We start from the raw sequence: 12,779 nt of genomic DNA on the forward strand, positions 1-12,779 counted from the left end.
TTACATTATTTTATAAGTTTCTGTATGAGACCCAGTATAAGTGGATTCTAATACTTTATGGTTATGACTACATACTAAAAATTCGACTTTGAAAAGAATCAGAAATAGTTTCTTGGCAAATTTTATCTCTTATAAGGCATGACAATGTATTATCAGTGCAGATAAAGAACACCAGGAAACTAATAAGAATGGAACTCTGCCTGTTCAGTGAACAATCTACACTGAATTTTGTTGAATGAATAAATGAGTGAATGAAAAAGGGAATTAAGGGCGTGCCACTGGGACATTTTGGTTACTTAAAAATGCTGATGCCTTCCTATAATATGCATATGAGAATGAAATAAAATACTTTATGAAGTGATTTTAATGCATTTGCAGATTAGTTTGGATTTATTTTACATAAGCAAAGAAATAAACACTAAACTGACTGTAGCATTAAAAAAAGCTTCTAGGATTTAGCCTTCCATACAAACCTCATCTCCTGCCATGATCCCCACTTTGCTGTTTTGAAAATTCAATACATGGCTGCAGGCAATCTGTTTTCTTCACAGCCCAGGGCTAATCTCATCCAATTAGGTGTTAACGTTGCCCTTCTTTTCTATCTCAGCTCTATTGAAACAAGATCACTAGTTGGAAGCATTTCCATATTTTAGACCACGAGGTAGAATTAAGCATTCCATCCCGTTGCCTCCATTTGTATTCGGTGTGAACTTTTGCTCATAGGTATGAATATATACCATGCAACCAATATAGGGAACATTTTGAAATTTTATTTACAGAAACATGTGTAATTCTCATTCCATACCTAAGTCTTTTATTTCTGACAAAGCCCAGGCCATGAAATCAAATTGAGAAAACACCCAAAATTAGCTAAATTTGGAGAACTCTGCCAATAATGGCATACACCATGGTGCCAAAGAGGCCTGGGGTGAGTGCAGAGGTTTTCTCGAAGACTCAGCCCTTGTTTCTGTTTAATAGGGTGAGTTGTATTGTACTTATATATTGTGCGTAAGTCCATTAATGTTCTTAAAATGAATTTGAACCCTATCATACAATAAACAATAACACAGGCTTTGTACTTAATTAATTTTTACTCTTTTAGTTTTTTTTTTAATTTTTTTAAATGTTTATTCTTAGAGAGAGAGACAGAGCACGAGCAGGGAAGGGGCAGAGAGAGAGGGAGACACAGAATCCGAAGCAGGCTCTAGGCTCTGAGCTGTATGAGCCGTGAGATCATGACCTGAACTGAAGTTAGACGCTTAACCGACTGAGCCATCCAGGTGCCCCTGGAGTTTTTAAATAAGTATTCCAGCTCTTTCGCCTCTGGCTTATTCAACTCCTTCACCTACTGAAAGATAAACATGACCATAAGACTTGCTGTGACCAATAAGATATGAACAAATCAGATTTATATGTTGCCTCTCCAAAGATGCTTTAGAGACAGTGGCTACTTCATCACATTCTCTTTTTCTAGAGAGAGTAAACATTTGAGATGGTAACTGATACTCTGCGTGCCTCTGCTGACATAGATGCACATACAGGGAGCATTGTTGTTTTTACGACAGTGAGATTTGGGGATTGTATAACCCCCAATCAGGAATGTAAAGTCTTTTATTTTTTTTAATTGCACAATATGCATTTATAACAATATAGTCACTCACTTTCCAAGTGCTAAATGTTGGATTATTCTTTAACCAATCACCTTACTGGTTTTATCTGTAGAGGACAATTTTTCTAAAATTTCTGGGTCACATGGACTGGTCGAAGTGTTCACATTGCTAGTAGCAAGGCTAAATAGGACTTTGAATAAATGATGGGAAAGACATGAGAGGCATGAGAAATTATAATAATCACAATAACCAATATACTAATATACATAAAAAATTATAATACAAAAACCAATATGGTAATACATATGAACAATTATTGTGGATAATTCATTGTTCTAAGTACCTTTCTTGTTTAATAAGTTCATTTTATGAGGCAGGTGCCAGTGCATTCCCATTTTACAGAGGTGAATTAACTAAAGAACAAATAAATGAATTCATTGCTCAAGGTCACATGGATAGTAAAAGTTGGAGCTAGTAATGGAGGCAGCTAGTAATCTAAGATGATATCTGCTCTTTTATGGGTCCATGGAACTAGAAACACACACACACACACACATTTTTCTTGATGAAAGTATTTCTCAGAACTGGTAAAATTTAAATAAAAACATAAATAACTACCTACCACTACCTCGGGTGTCAACCTTACTCTCCCACTGCTCCCCCCCAAAATCTCCTCTCTCATTCTGATTTACAAAATGAAATAATTTCCCCAAGATGTTAAAATATGTGGGAATGAAAGCTGGTGCAGTCACTCTGGAAAACAGTATGGAGGTTCCTGAAAAAACTAAAAATAGAACTATCCTACTACCCAGCAATTGCACTACTAGGCATTTATCCACAGGATACAGATGTGCTGTTTCAAAGGGACACATGCACCCCCATGTTTATAGCAGCACTATCAGCAATAGCCAAAGTATTGAAAGAGCCCAAATGTCCACTGATGGATGAATGGATTAAGAAGATGTGGTATATATACATACAATGGAGTATTACTCCGCAATCAAAAAGAATGAAATCTTGCCATTTGCAACTACATGGATGGAACTGGAGGGTATTATGCTAAGTGAAATTAGTCAGTCAGAGAAAGACAAAAATCATATGACTTCACTCATATGAGGACTTCAAGAGACAAAACAGAAGAACACAAGGGAAGGAAAACAAAAATCATATAAAAACAGGGAGAGGGACACAACAGAAGAGACTCATAAATATGGAGAACAAACTGAGGGTTACTGGAGGGGTTGTGAGTGGGTGGGTGGGCTAAATGGGTAAGGGGCACTAAGGAATCTAGTCCTGAAATCATTGTTGCACCATATGCTAACTAATTTGGATGTAAATTAAAAAAAAATTATAAATAAAATTTTAAAAAGATGTTAAAATATGAATAAAGTGAAGGTCCATTTCTAGTGATTTGCATTAAATGAAAATAAAGAGAATGTATAGAAAATATATAGAATACAAATGCATGGAAATTGAATGATTTTCATGAGAGTCCATATCCAGAAAAAAGCCGTGAGTAGTACTAGTTACTGTATTGTTTTATTTTTCTGTAGGTAGTATTTAATACTTTAGTTCCTCACAAATAATGTTTCCATTCACTTTATATTTATACTCACTACACAAATTAACATTTTCATATTTTTTTCTCTCTACCTTTATACTCCGTTGAGGCCATGGCAGATGATTTCATAATGCTAAAAATTTGTCGTTTTTTAAAAAATTGCATTTTCCTATAACCTGTCATGTTTCAAGATTTTGCATTTTCATCTCAAGGTCCTCCTTGTTTCCTGGACTGCTTCCTCTCTCTTTAATCTCCAATGAATTCACACGTTGTTTGTCTAGCTGAGTTAGGCAAACCCAGTCACTGGGTTAAGGTTGTTTAATTAAATAAACATTATCAAATTTGGCATTTGGTGTATAAAAGTAGTTTGCAAAGATGTGATGCTAGTTACCCAAGCAAATCTCCATTTAAAAAATTGGAGGGAGCTTTTTAAGTTTTTATTTTAATTCCAGTTGGCTAACATACAGTGTCATATTAATTTCAGGTGTACAATACGGTGATTCAACACTTCCATATGACTCTCAGTGCTCATCACAAGTGATTTGTATTTCCCTGATGATGAGTGATGTTGAACATCTTTTCATGTGTCTATTATCCATCTGGATGTCTTATTTAGAAAAGTGTCTATTCATGTTTTCTGCCCATTTTTTCACTGGGTTATTGGTTTTTTGGAGTTGAGCTTGTTAAGTTCTTTATAGATTCTGGAAACTAACACTTTGTCAGATATGTCATTTGCAAATATCTTCTCCCATTCCATAGTTTGTCTTTTAGTTTTGTTGATTGTTTCCTTTGTTGTGCAGAAGCAAGCACAAGCTTGCAGAAGCAAGTCTCAATAGTTTATTTTTGCTTTTGTTTCTCTTACCTCAGAAGACATATCTAGAATAAAAGTTGCTATGGCTGATGTCAAAGACGTTCTCTTCTAGGATTTTTGCCTGTGTTCTCTTCTAGGATTTTTATGGTTTCAGCTCTCATAGTTATGTCTGCAATTCATTTTTTCCCTCTTTTTTAATTTAAATTTTAGTTAACATACAGTGCAATATTGTTTTCAGTAGAATTCAGTGATTCATTACTTACATACATTACATATATTGTGCTCATCATAATAAGTGTCCTCCTTAGTATCCAACGGTCATCTAGCTTATCTCCCACCCACTTCCTTCCATTGACCAATAGTTTGTTCTCTATCATTGAGTCTTCTTGTGGTTTGTTTCCCACTCATCTTCCTACCTTCCTGTATGTTCATCTGTTTGTTTCTTAAATTCCACATATGAGTGAAATCATGTGGTATTTGTCTTTCTCTGGTTGATTTATTTCACTTAGCATAATACAATCTAGCTCCATCCATGTTTTGGCAAATAGCAAGTTTTTAAGATTTCATTCATTTTGATGACTGAGTAATATTCCATTGTGTGTGTGTGTGTGTGTGTGTGTGTGTGTGTGTACCACATCTTCTTTATCCATTTATCAGCTGATGGAGCTTTGGGCTCTCTCCATAGTTCAATTATTGTTGACAGTGCTACTATTAATATTGAGTTGCATGTACCACTTAGAATCTGGATTTTTGTATCCTTTGGATAAATACCTAATAGTGCAATTGTTGGATCATAGGATAGTTCTATTTTTAGTCTCTTGAGGAACCTCCATACAGTTCTCAAGATACTAACCCTTTATCAAATATCATGTCATTTGCAAATATCTTCTCCCATTCTGTAGGCTGCCTTTCAGTTTTTTTGATTGTTTCCTTTGCCGTGCAGAAGCTTTTCATCTTGATGAAATCCCAACATTTCATGTTTGTTTTTGCTTCCTTTGCCTTTGGCAAAGGTGTCTAGTAAGAAGTTGTTCTGGCCAAGGTCAAAGAGGTTGCTGCCTGTGTTCTCCTCTAGGATTTTGATGGTTTCCTGTCTCACATTTAGGTCTTTCATCCACTTTGAATTTATTTTTGTGTATTGTGTAAGAAGGTATCCAGTTTCATTCTTTTGCATGTTGCTGTTTAGTTTTCCCAGCACCATTTGTTGAAGAGACTGTCTTTTTCCCACTGGAAAAAAGAATTTTTTCCTGCTGTGTCAAAGATTAATTGACCATTTAATTCTGGGTCCATTTCTGAGTTTTCTATTCTGTTCCAATAACATGTGTGTTTATTTTTGTGCCACTACCATACTGTTGTGATCACTCTAGTTTTGTAGTATAGCTTGAAGTCCAGAATTACGATGCCTCCAGCTTTGCTTTTCTTTTTCAAGGTTGCTTTGGCTATTTGGGTATTTTTTATTGCAATACAAACTTAGGATTGTTTGTTCTAGTTCTGTGAAAAATTCTATTGGCATTTTGACAGGGACTGCATTAAATGTGTAGTTGTTTGGGGTAGTATAGACATGTTAACAATATTTGTTCTTCCCATCCATGAGCATGGGATGTCTTTCCATTTCTTTGTGTCATCTTCAATGTCTTTCATCAGTGTTGTATAGTTTTCTGAGTACAGGTCTTTCATCTCTTTGATTAAGTTTATTCCTACATATCGTATTATTTTTGGTGCAATTGTAAATGTGATCTTTTTAAATTTTTCTTTATGCTGCTTTTTTATCAATATATAGAAATTTAATAGATTTCTGTACATTGATTTTATATCCTATGACTTCACTGAATTCCTTGATTAGTTCTAGCAGTTTCTGGTGGAGTCTTTTGAGTTTTCTATAAATAGTATCATGTCATCTGCAAATAGTGAAGTTTTACTTCTTCCTTACCTATTTTGTTGCCTTTTATTTCTTTTTGTTGTTCAGTTGCTGTGGCTAGGACTTCCAGTTCTATGTTGAATAAAAGTGGTGAGAGTGGACATCTTTGTCTTGTTCCTGACCTTAGGGGAAAAGGTCTCCATTTTTCCCCATTAAGAATGATGTTTCCAGTATAACCTTTATTGTGTTCAGTTATGTCTCTAACCCTACACTGTTGAGGGTTTTTATCATGAATGAATATTGTACTTTTTCAAATGATTTTTCTGCATCTATTGAAATCATATGTTTCTTATTCTTTCTCTTATTTTATATTTACTTTTGAGACAGAGAGATAGAGCACGAGTGGGGGAAGGGCAGAGAGAGAGAGAGAGAGAGAGAGAGAATCTGAAGCAGGCTCCAGGCTCTGAGCTGTCAGCACAGAGCCCAACACGGGGCTTGAACTCACGGACCGTGAGATCAAGACCTGAGCCAAAGTTGGAAGCTTAACCAACTGGGCCACCTAGGTGCCCCTTATCCTTTTTCTTATTGATGTGATGTATCACGTTGGCAAATCACCATTTTTAATTGAGTAAAATCATTTATTTGCTTTTTAAGAAAATACATGAACTGTGAGTTGAGAATATCTCATGAGGAAGTGGCTTATAACAAATCATTTGAAGCATTGAAAAGACAAATTGGTAAGTAGCAAGAAACATAAACAAGAACCAGTTACTTGTCAGGCTCTTATCTAGTGCTTTAACTATCTCCTTACAGTCTTGCAATAACTACATAAAGCAAATATCACCAACCAGTTTAAACTTACAACAAATACACTGAATCGAGGCTCTTGATACTATGGTTAATTCACCAATAAAGTCACGATATAAATGCAAGAACTTCTCATTCCTTAGCTCATGCTTGTTTTGTTACCCTATGTGATCCCAAGTGTTGTGGGCCAACACAAGTTGTAACTTTCAAGAAAGAAAAGAATTGGAGGAATAAGTTGAAGAAGGAAGACATCTGTCTATATATTTTTGGTGTCTGAATCACTAAAATTTTCTAAAATTCTTTTAAGAGGAATCCAAGCATAAACATTCTTCATTATACTTATGAACAAGTCTGAAAATACATTGCTAAAGTTAGTCATGAAACATGCGTTAGGGGGAATAAAGAAAAATGACTTCTTAAAATCTATATACTTATTAATATGTTTTTAGAAATCAATCTTAGATTAGAAGTTTTTTTAAATTGTTGGATATGTCTTTTTAAAAGAAGAGCATCAATAACGTATAAATATTCATTTGATTAATGCATTCAATAGATTTAATTTCCTAATTTATGTTTTCAAAGTATTCCTGTCACTTCATTTTTCATACATTTATAATTATTTTGATGTAAAAGTAAACAAAAATTACATCTGTAAAATAAGAAGAGGTATGTAGGTAAAAATAAGTCACAATAAATTACTAAAGAATTGAGATAATTATCAGTTCATCTGACTAAAATTTAAACACACAAAACATACACACATGCACACAGAAGCCTGCATAAAAGAAAATTGCACAGCAAAATATGTATTTCTGAGTTATCAATGAAGAGATTAAATGCATACATTTAGGACACAGGTTGTCTGTATTACATCACAGCATCACTTACCTAAATAATTTTGGACAAATGAATGAACATCCAAGCTAACAAATTTGGTTAACACTGAATTAAGTTATCAAGAGTACAGAAGTCTACTTACATACAAAACGACATAATTTCTAGAAATCCAAAAAAGAATTAAAAAACCATAAGATATATATATTTCTTATATATTATTTGTTATATGTAATATGGTATTATCTATATAAAAATAAAAATGGGAGGATATAGTAAAATACAATGAATAGTCTGGGTTACCTTTAGAGTGATAAACAGAAGGGATAAAAACAAAGTACCTATGCAAAGATCATTAAATTAGTAATACTACAATTTATTTTTTTAGTGTTTATTTAGTTTTGAGAGAGAGTGAGAGGAAGAGAGAACATGAGTGGGAGAAGGGTAAAGAGAGAAGGAGAGAGAGAATCCCAAGCAGGCTCTATGTTACCAGTTCGTTCAACCCATGAACCGTGAGATTATGTCTTGAGCTGAAATCAAGAGTCAGACAACCAGTTGAGCTATCCAGGTTCCCCAGTTTAAGTGTGACAGATTCAGCATTGTTTAATGATTATACTTCATTATTCACGTATGTAATATGTATATCCTCCATGTTCCAAAAAAAACATGATAATACACTTATAAATTTTAGCAATTCAGACAATGAAACAAAACTACACAAATAGGACGATATATAACTCAAAAACTTGTGCATCAAAGGATATAATCAACAAAGTGAAAAAGGGAACTGAAGGATGGGAGAACATATATGCAAACTTACCTCTAAAGGGAGGTTATTATTCAGAATATACAGAGAAATTTTACAACTCAATATCAAAAGGTAAAATAAGTCGATTAAATAATGGGCACAGGACTTGAATAGACATTCTCCAAAGATGATATACAGATGGCTTACAAGCACATAGAAAGATATCAATATCATAACAAAAATGCAAATAAAAACCACGAGCTATCACCTCACACCCATTAGGATGGTACTATTTAAAACAACAACAGAAAATAACAAGTGTTGACAAGGATGAGGAAAAATTAACTTTCTTGTGCACTGCTGGTGGGATTGTAAAATGATGCAATTGCTGTGGATAATAGGATAGAAGTCCCTTAAACAATTAAAAAATAGAACTACCAAGGGGCACTTGGGAGGCTCAGTCGGTTGAACGTCAACTTCAGCTCAGGTCATGATCTCACTGCTCATGGGTTCAAGCCCTGCATCAGGCTCTGTGTTTACAGCTCAGAGCTTGGAGCCTGCTTCAGATTCTGTCTCTGTCTCTCTGCCCCTCCCCTGTTCATGCTCTGTCTTTCTCTCTCTCTCTCTCTCAAATATAAAATAAAACAGTTAAGAAAATAAAATAAAATAGAACTACCATATGATCCAGCAATCCTACTTCTGGGTATATATCCAAAAGTACTAAAAGCAAGACCTCAAAGATATATTTGCACACCTATGTTCTTAGCAGTCTGACTCAAAATAACCAAGAGGTGCACGTGATCCTAATGTCCGTGAATGGGTAAATGGATAAATAGTGTGGAATATTATTCAGCCTCTAACAAAGGATAGAAATCTTGTTACATGCCACAACATGGATGAACCCAGAGAATATTACGTTAAGTGAAATAAGCCAGTCACTGAAGGACAAACACTCCCTGACTCCACATACACGAGATACGTAGAGTCATCAAAATTACAGAATCAGAAAGTAGAATGATGGCTTCCAGGGGCTGAGGAGGAAGGGAGATAGGGAGTTGCTGTTCAAGGGGTGTAAAGTTACAATTACATAAAATGAGTAAGTTCTAGACATCTGCTGAACAACATTGTGATTATGGTTAACAATACCATATTGCACCTTAAAAATTTTGCTAGAAGGTAAATCTCATTTAAATATCACTACCACAATGAAGTAAACTTTTAATAAAGGAAAGAGGAAGGAATCCTGTCACATACGACACCATGGGTGAACTTTGAGGACATTATGCTAGGTGAAATAAACCAGTCACAAAAGAACAAATACTTTAGAATTCCACTTACATGAGTTATCTAAAGTAATCAAATTTATTAAAAATAAAGTGGAATGGTGGTTGGTTACCAGAAGCTGGGAGGGGGAAGAAATGGAGCGTTGTTACTTAACGGGTATAGAGTTTAGTTTTACAACATGAAAAAGTTCTGCAGATCTGTGTCACCACAAATGTGACACACTTAACAATAGTGAGCTGTCCACTTAAAAGTGGCTAAGATGGTAAATTTTATGTCATGTGTTTTTACCACAATAAAAGAAATGAAAAATAAATAACAAAAGAAATTGAAAAAGTAAAAAATGAAATTTAAAAAATGAGAAAAGATTACCTTTACATTATTGAAGCCCCAATTTGCTTGTATTTCACAAACCTGAAGGATTGAATAGGAAAGAAGTATAAAATATATACAGGTGACAGAAGATGATAGGTGATAGATTGATAGATAGACAGATAGATGATGGATGGGTAGACATAGTCAGATAATTATTTTGAAACTGCAATTTTATATCTAACCAAAAGGTCATTTATTTAAGGGAGTGTAATGAGGAAGAAATATTTTTGCATGTACAAATTCTGAAAATACGTGACTTACCCAAACACTTTAGAAAAGCCAAATAACAGATTTTAAAAGGATAATTCTGGTTATGACTAGGAACAAGGAGGAGGGCGGTAGGAGGAGATAGAAGATAATAAAAAGAGAACACACACATTAACAACAAAAAGAAGAAGTAAAAATAACACTTGGGTGTGAACTCCAGCAAAGTAGAAATATATATATAAATGTTGACCACATTAATGATTGCTTGTAATGTGGCCTTGAAAATCAATATGACTGCTAAAATTAGGATTTATAAAATAAATGGGAATACTAATATTGAGGAAATGATTGGTTCCCTAACACCAAAAGTCCTGGGGTCAGTAGTTAACCATTTGAAATGTATATAGCTAATGTATTTCTGCAGACAGGAAAATTAGTGTTTCTTTACTTCTAACCACAAGACTTCTCCAAATTTTAGCAACATTAATACCTAAATATACCTAAATACACCAAAGGAAGCCATTTGCAAGCCATTTGGGCAAAGAGTGAGAAAAATAATTGATTTGAACCAAATTTGCATTCATAGAAGTTCCAGAGATGTGTAAAATGCCGCTCATATTTATGACATTTAAAAGAAATCAATTCAAAACTTTTTATCACAAACGACTTAAGGATAAATTTAGAGCAGTTTCATAAGAAAAATATGCTATTTTGTTAATGTCAATGGCATGCATAGCATCCTGAAATTCAGAGGGAAAACACATGACCTTATTTCTTCTAAAGAAACCAACAGTAGGGGGAGTGCCGGAAGATGGCGGCTTGGAGGACGCGGGGCTCACAGCGCGTCCTGCCGATCACTTAGATTCCACCTACACCTGCCTAAAGAACCCAGAAAACCGCCAGAGGATTAGCAGAACGGAGTCTCCAGAGCCAAGCGCCCACGAGAGGCCCACGGAAGAGGGTAGGAAGGGCGGCGAGGCGGTGCGCGCTCCACGGACTGGCGGGAGGGAGCCGGGGCGGAGGGGCGGCTCGCCGGCCAAGCAGAGCCCCCGAGTCTGGCTGGCAAAAGCGGAGGGGCCGGACGGACTGTGTTCCGACAGCAAGCGCGACTTAGCGTCTGGGAGGTCATAAGTGAACAGCTCTGCTCGGAAAGCGGGAAGGCTGGAGGACAAAGGGAGGGAGAGCTGCTGAGCCCCCGGACGGCAGAGCTCAGCTTGGCGGGGAACAAAGGCGCCAGCGCCATCTCCCCCGCCCATCCCCCAGCCAAAATCCCAAAGGGAACCAGTTCCTGCCAGGGAACTTGCTCGCGCCGCGCAAACACCCAACTCTGTGCTTCTGCGGAGCCAAACCTCCGGCAGCGGATCTGACTCCCTCCCGCTGCCACAGGGCTCCTCCTGAAGTGGATCACCTAAGGAGAAGCGAGCTAAGCCTGCCCCTCCAGCCCCCGTGCACCTTGCCTACCCACCCCAGCTAATACGCCAGATCCCCAGCAACACAAGCCTGGCAGTGTGCAAGTAGCCCAGACGGGCCACGCCACCCCACAGTGAATCCCGCCCCTAGGAGAGGGGAAGAGAAGGCACACACCAGTCTGACTGTGGCCCCAGCAGTGGGCTGGGGGCAGACATCGGGTTGACTGCGGCCCCACCCACTAACTCCAGTTATACACCACAGCACAGGGGAAGTGCCCTGCAGGTCCTCACCACGCCAGGGACTCTCCAAAATGACCAAACGGAAGAATTCCCCTCAGAAGAATCTCCAGGAAATAACAACAGCTAATGAACTGATCAAAAAGGATTTAAATAATATAACAGAAAGTGAATTTAGAATAATAGTCATAAAATTAATCGCTGGGCTTGAAAACAGTATACAAGACAGCAGAGAATCTCTTGCCACAAAGATCGAGGGACTAAGGAACAGTCACGAGGAGTTGAAAAACGCTTTAAACGAATTGCAAAACAAAATGGAATCCACGATGGCTCGGCTTGAAGAGGCAGAGGAGAGAATAGGTGAACTAGAAGATAAAGTTATGGAGAAAGAGGAAGCTGAAAGAAAGAGAGATAAAAAAATCCAGGAGTATGAGGGGAAAATTAGAGAACTAAGTGATACACTAAAAAAAAATAATATACGCATAATTGGTATCCCAGAGGAGGAAGAGAGAGGGAAGGGTGCTGAAGGGGTACTTGAACAAATTATAGCTGAGAACTTCCCTGAACTGGGGAAGGAAAAAGGCATTGAAATCCAAGAGGCACAGAGAACTCCCTTCAGACGTAACTTGAATCGATCTTCTGCACGACATATCATAGTGAAACTGGCAAAATACAAGGATAAAGAGAAAATTCTGAAAGCAGCAAGGGATAAACGTGCCCTCACATATAAAGGGAGACCTATAAGACTCGTGACTGATCTCTCCTTTGAAACTTGGCAGGCCAGAAAGGCTTGGCACGATATCTACAGTGTGCTAAACAGAAAAAATATGCAGCCGAGAATCCTGTATCCAGCAAGTCTGTCATTTAGAATAGAAGGAGAGATAAAGGTCTTCCCAAACAAACAAAAACTGAAGGAATTTGTCACCACGAAACCAGCCCTACAAGAGATCCTAAGGGGGATCCTGTGAGACAAAGTACCAGAGACATCACTACAAGCATAAAACATACAGACATCACAATGACTCTAAACCCATATCTTTCTAT

Source organism: Panthera onca, chromosome D2 (assembly GCF_046562875.1).
Source record: "Panthera onca isolate mPanOnc1 chromosome D2, mPanOnc1 haplotype 2, whole genome shotgun sequence".
NCBI classification, from domain to species: domain Eukaryota; kingdom Metazoa; phylum Chordata; class Mammalia; order Carnivora; family Felidae; genus Panthera; species Panthera onca.